The sequence below is a fragment of the Hyalella azteca genome, unplaced genomic scaffold (assembly GCF_000764305.2).
Source record: "Hyalella azteca isolate HAZT.00-mixed unplaced genomic scaffold, Hazt_2.0.2 contig11902, whole genome shotgun sequence".
NCBI classification, from domain to species: Eukaryota; Metazoa; Arthropoda; class Malacostraca; order Amphipoda; family Hyalellidae; genus Hyalella; species Hyalella azteca.
Window position 1 is genome coordinate 255,616 of NW_025941878.1, and position 6,619 is coordinate 262,234.

General features: G+C 35.9%; 1 long non-coding RNA gene across 1 annotated transcript; it reads left to right on the forward strand.

Annotated features, from left to right (window-relative positions):
- Positions 1 to 4,929: 4,929 nt before the first annotated feature.
- LOC108676416 lies at positions 4,930 to 6,181 on the forward strand. Its single transcript, XR_001931173.2, has 2 exons — positions 4,930 to 4,997; positions 5,172 to 6,181. It is a non-coding gene; the product is annotated as an uncharacterized LOC108676416 (long non-coding RNA).
- The last annotated feature ends 438 nt before the right edge of the window (positions 6,182 to 6,619 follow it).

The following is a 6,619-nucleotide window of genomic DNA, read 5'->3' on the forward strand; positions in this document are numbered from 1 at the left end:
GCGGTTTGTGTCAATGGTGAGCACAATAGCTAGAAAATGCTTATCTGCCATGACAGTCATTTGAAATTCCAAAGGCATTACCTATATTCCCACCTTAATTTTAGAAGGAAGCAGCATATTTTTTCTGATTAAGGATCAATTTAAAGTTATTTGTGAGGCTTACTTTTACCGTAAACGTTGAGCTCTTATTGGCGCAGTTGATTTACGATTAATATCAATTATTAAATTTCATAATCGGTGCCTAGACGCCTTTTTTTTCTCGTGTGTACTCTGAATTTTTCTCATCCTAATATGACGTTACTAAAGTCAAGTTGTAATGTAAAATCTAGTAATTTATTGTATATTTGCACGCAGTTTTATATCTCTCATACCGGTACAAGCCTCGATTTTATCGTTTCTAGTCTTCACGCATACATAATTCAGACCTATTCTTTTTCACCAATGATCCCATTGGACATTTTTGTCACTCATGAACTCTCTTAAAGCCCGATCTTGTAATTTTTATTTATACATGCACATTCCTACCTTACTAACTATTCAATGTACAGTAGAATCATGTATCCTAATCTGCAAAAATAGTTATTAGTTGTATTGAACCCAAAAGAATTTTTCCCTAATTCTGCTGTGAAGAAGTTCCGTCTAGTTCAATTCATGGCCATTTTGTCAGAATTATCTCGTGGGCATTGTATACCATTTCTTTGTGATGGATATTAACTAAAGAGTATTGACTACCACGTTTTTATGCGCAAATGGAGTATTATAAGTGACCTGTAGTTCTCGATGATAGTTGAGTAACGTGTTTATAATACTATTGGTGAGAACAGTTAGTAGGTGTGAAACTTTTTCTCACCAATGTCCATAGGTAGCACTAACAGTTTGATGAGGAAGTGTAAAACAAAATTACATATGCTAACGGGATCAATTTCCCTTCTCGTCTTGGCATGTATTATAGTCTATAATATTTTGAGGCAGTGTTTGCTAGTCGAAAGTCTCAGCGCGTACTTTGTTGGACTCCTGTTCTTCTGGTGTGATCGTTTAGAATTTAAAAGCAGAGAAAACGCCATGTAAATTCACCATATCTCTATAGAAAACGTTACGGAGACCAGCTATATCTTAAGCTCGCAAAATGTAGAGAACATGGTAAATTGACTGGGCGTATACTTGGCTTATAAACTCTAGTTTTTCTTACTTGAATCACGTTTTGACTTTTATACGTTTCATACTTGATATCACGTGTAGCGTTTCATACTTGATATCACGTTTAACGTTTCAGACTTCATACAAGCCGACTCTAGTGAGCAACGAATGTTCCTGATTTATGAAGTTTATGATGATCAAGATCTTCTGACTCGCGCAATTTTTTTGCTATTAATTGTTTGATTTTATCTATTTTCCTGTGGTGAGACAAATACAAATTTTATTATGATTTAATGTAGACGGAAGTAACAATTTAGCATATATAGAGTAAATGTAGATATTTTGCCTAACTCGAATAAATTCTTGTAAACACACAAAACTCTTTATTTAAATTAAAATTTGATATCATTTTTCAAATTTGATTTCATGCTGAATTCATATTTTACCAGATCTCAACAAGTTACTCCTAAATACTGGCGAATTTTTCCCATCACAACATGAGTGAAAAAGCAGCTACTGATCTAAGGCCATCACTAGTACACTGGTTCTAGTTTAAAAAACTAGAACACTAGTCTGTCTCATTACGAGCTTTGTATACTAGAACGAGTTGTAGTTTGTTATTCTTTGAAATGCCAGTTGTAATAGGGTCTCTTTTGCATTAAAAATGTCTCTCTTATACCATTGCATTGTGGGTTACCATTAATATTATGTAATTGGTATGTGTTCACTGCAAGATATCGAGCTACAATGAGTCTTAAATACATTTGTCAACGTCGACTAAGAACCTCGTACGAAGCCAGTGCTTCAACAAAAATTTGTCTATTTTATGTGCCATCATTAGCAAGGTGATTTTTTAGCGCATTTTCTCATTTATGGAAAAAATAAGCTATTGGGCTCGTCATGTCCGTCCGTCTGTCTGTTCGTGACTCCACGGACGGACGGACGAGAAAATGCGCTCTCTGTCACTCACTGCAGTGAGTACTGAGTTAAATTTTTTGGTTTTTGTTTGATGTGCTAGGGGTTATTTGAGCGTAGAATTTTAAGTTAGTTTCAGCTATTTATTCCTTAGCTTTTTACTTGAATTTCTTAACATGTTACTTGTGTTGGTCAGAATATTCGTGCAAGTACTCTATTTTTTCTATTACAGTGTGCTGATTTCTGACTTAAATTTGGACGATTTGTTTGCTTTATATTCCGATTAGATTACATTAAAATTTTAACTCCAACTATGGGTTTGGAGCATTCAAGTTGGTTCATGACACAATGTTTATTACACGAGTCATTGCCTCTCTTTTCCTTTGTGATCAGCCTTTTGAAACATTATTAATAAGCCAATAGTTATTCTATCGGCTAGGATATATATATTCTTTTAGAATTTGTTCATGACAAGTACGATTTCCTTGTAAAGAAATTTTCCTTTGAAATTTGTGCTAGTAAATTAAATTCAAGATCCGTAATAAAAAGAGGCGAGTGTGTGGACTGAGGTTGTTTAGCAATAATTCATGAACCACGAATTTTTGTGGTTCGAACCACGAAGACTAATTTTTGTGTCTATCCAAACCAAACCTAGCCAGTTTATTGTAATCAATTCTGCGTGTGTTCCTGGTCAAGTAAACTAATCTATTTTACTGGTATGTATGACTCTCCTATCTATGACAAATATTGACAATTAGTTGTATGTTTTAACACAAACGTTGTTTTGATCATGGAACCTCGATTTAATAATTTTTAGAAGAAAATTTCGAGGATATTCTGATTAATCTTCGCTAATCTTTAGGTAATACTGTAGGTAAGGTAATAAGTAATTTGTAATATTACGGATTGGGTATAAAATACCTTCGTGTTTGTAAGTTGATTATAAAAGATTGTGAGCCTACAAACACCTGGTGTAACTATTCAAATTAAATTACATCAATAAACTGGCAGGCAAGCCTCACGTTGTCTGGAAAAGTAACTCGTGCAAAGTTGTTATCCCGTACGGCCGAATGTCGTTGACAACAAAATAACAAGTTAGAGTTTACATATATTTTTTAAATGCACAAGACGCACAACAAAGAAAATTAATTGAATAGCATTTCGCATATTTGAACAGCAGGTCACCGTATTAGCTATCTAATCTAGTCCTAGTGCCTCACTCGGTGTCTTCGACAAGTAATTATTTCCAGATCTCCAAATATTTATATATAAAGTGGATACGCGATATCTCCCACATTTATTATTGTGGCAGAGTAAAGTAGTATCGGCGTTGAAGAATGGTCCAAATCTAGCCTGTCGCCGATTTCTGAAGACTAGCCTTTTGTCGATTGGTCAGTTAGCCAGATGGTTTTGATAATAGCTATCCTGCTTAGTCTTGCGTACGGAAGTTTTGATAATGCCAAAATTAGGGTGAACTTACGTAACTCGTATCTTCTTGAGTTCTTGTACGTACGTATAAAAAGATACATAGTTTTTATAATCCGGCCCCAGATCTATCGAAAACTGACGTTGAAGCTAAGTAGATGCTGAAGGTCCACCATTTGTGGGGTGGGAAGCACTTCTAGGCGAATCATAAACCTCGGCATAACTTCTTATCTAGCCTGTTCTTGAAAACTGAGGTTCCTGTATGTAACATAACATAGTGATGTCGGCGCTGAAGTGTAGGCCTGATGTGGCCTGTCGCCGATTCTTTTCCTTTTCGTGCCTTGTTCATAGATCTAAAATCGTGTCATTTGACCGGATCTTTTCATGACTGACGATAGTTTGAAAGTAGCTACTAGACTTCCACCGGGTTCGATATGGTGCTAGGCATTTCAAATCTGAACATATATTTTTCCATAGCTTTATCTAGTCTGTTCTTGAACGCGTTCATACTTGGAGCGCCAAGGATGTCATCGGGGAGGCTGTTCCACATGTCGGTGATTCGAAGCGAGAAAGCTTTAATAATTGTGCATGCAGTCATACACATAAAATGCATCCTTTTTGACGAACGTACAACAAAAGGTGCCGTAATCAAGAAGAAATATGACTGATTTTTTATGAAGAGTTAAGGAACAGAGATGGCTACATTATGGAAGCTTCAACAGCTTTGCTGTGTGTGGCACCGAGATTTTCTGCCGCTGTCATTCATGACATCGCTCGCTCACGCATGTCTTTGGCGGAGCATTGCTGACGTTCATTACTGAAGTTTATTAGCTGGCGATACAAGCTAATATCGAAGATCATTTTCATAACAAGTTACCAACAGGGAAAAATGACTAATGAAGTTGACCATTGAAGAATAATAGAGACGAGAAAATTTTGCTGAATCATATTTGAATTGCAATCATATGCTATCCGTCGTGTTTCCTATATGGATCAATTATAATTGACTAATTTAAACCAGTCAGATTCTGCCCAGCGAAAAAAGTAAGATGAGAAAAAAAATGTTCGCCCCACTTGCAGTTTGCGCCTGTGTTATATTTATTCAGTATTTTCCAGACAGAATGCTCCAAAATCCGCCTAATTTCTTATATTTTTATGTTTTTTGGTTACAATTTAAAGTTGAATCCCCGCTTCATACCCTACTTATTATGAGATAAATTTTGGATATTTTAATTTTAGTACATATTTATGTGAGATGATTCGTCTCAATAAAAAAACTGAATATAATACGATATTAACTACAGTGGGGGGAAATAAATATTCGTACACTTGAAAAATCGTATTTTAATGTATGTAAGTACACAAACTTAACAGGAAAAGTGATTTAAATTAAAATTTCCAACATCTGCACCACTGCCTCAAATCAGTGAGTCAGAGTCAACATTAAACGTATTTATAAGCGGTCCAATTTTGCTCAGCGACATCAGTTGTGTGCTTTACTCGTCAAGATGCGTTTCCTGGTGAGTGGTAGTTCACTTCTATGAAGATCTTTGATGTTTGCTGTTGCTCATAGACACTGATTATCGTCTATAAACTTTTTTAATAATGTAGAGTGTTGTAGAAAATATATTTCGTATGCTTAGCAATGATTAACAATTCCGATTTCATTTAAGCGGTGACATTTTCATTTCCAGGTTGCTCTTCTTCTCGTGGCCATTGTTGCCGCTGTTGTGGCCACGCCTGTCCTCGGTCGCCCCGACGGCGGTGATGTCGACCCAGTCACTGACGACGGTGGTGATGTTGACCCAGTCACTGGTCTGGTGAGCTGCCTGGTGTTCAACCTTGGTGTTGATAACGTGTTGGCGGTCATCGATGATTTAAATGTTGGCCGCTAGCTCCAGGGTTTTTCACCTTCTACAAGTTTGGCTGAATGTTGGAAAAACTACCCAGAGGAATACTGCCCATATTGCCCCATCACTTTTATGCACTAAGTGGCTAATCCTACGCAAGCAGGCAACCTCAACTGTGCAGACGGATGATGGTTAATTTGTTTGACTATCAATTATCTTATTTTTATTCATGGTTTAATAAAATTCTGAATTTAAATTGCCTAACTAATAAGATTTTGTCCTGCGTTCCTCAATGTTATTCCACGTAATTATATGACGACATCTCAGATGTTCTCAATAAACGTAGCAACACATTCAAAACTGATTATTTAAGCTGTAATAATAAAGTTTCAATAAAATTGCCAATTCAATTCTTTCTCACATGAAACCATTCCCATGTACAGTAGTGTAGGTTGCATCTTATATATCCTGAGCGTCTGATTTTTCCTATAAATGTTTTAAATGTAAACGCCTCGCCGTTGGTCATATACCATCAACTCTCGGTGCTGACTACTTCATATATCATTATGAGACTGGAACCAATTTGGTGAAGATGGATGAAGATTATTAGTGGGCGTACGGTTGCTGGTCATTGAACGAAACCGTTTTAAATATTGTGATGTCAATCGTAAGCAGCACAGTTTGAACTAATACATATTTTTAAAATAGCGTATATCCAACGTTTTACTCGCTACTCGTGAATGTAAATATTTTAAAACCTCATATTATCTGATAATAATTTTTGTTTCCAAAAAAGGGTTGCGTTCTTCAAAAATCTGTAACACGTATATCGATGAAAAAATTGTTCAATTTAATGTTTTTTTGTTTGATCGTTCCTGAATAATAGAATAACGTTCTTTTCGTTCATGGTAGAGTTTGATTTTTAGAATTATACTTCGTTCAAATTGCATCCATTTTCAATAATATTATGATCGAGAATCAGGACGAACAACTTTTATGAAAGCGGTTCCAAGAATTTTTTTCGTATTTGTTCTACGGCGCAAGATAAATGGAGATTCTCAGTACACCTCATAAGCAATTTGTATGTGAATGACTTCGTCGAATGAGATCTGAGTGATTTTAACACACTGATGTGTGATTTTGCCTTCCGTATTTAGTTATCTTCTCCCAAATTTGAAACTCTCGCGGGCTGCACATCGTCCGTACGCGGTTATGTCATTTATCAACATGCAACCTCCAAGTCAGGTCATTTATCTCCAAGAAAACCGACTAATTTTATCAATTTTTATTCA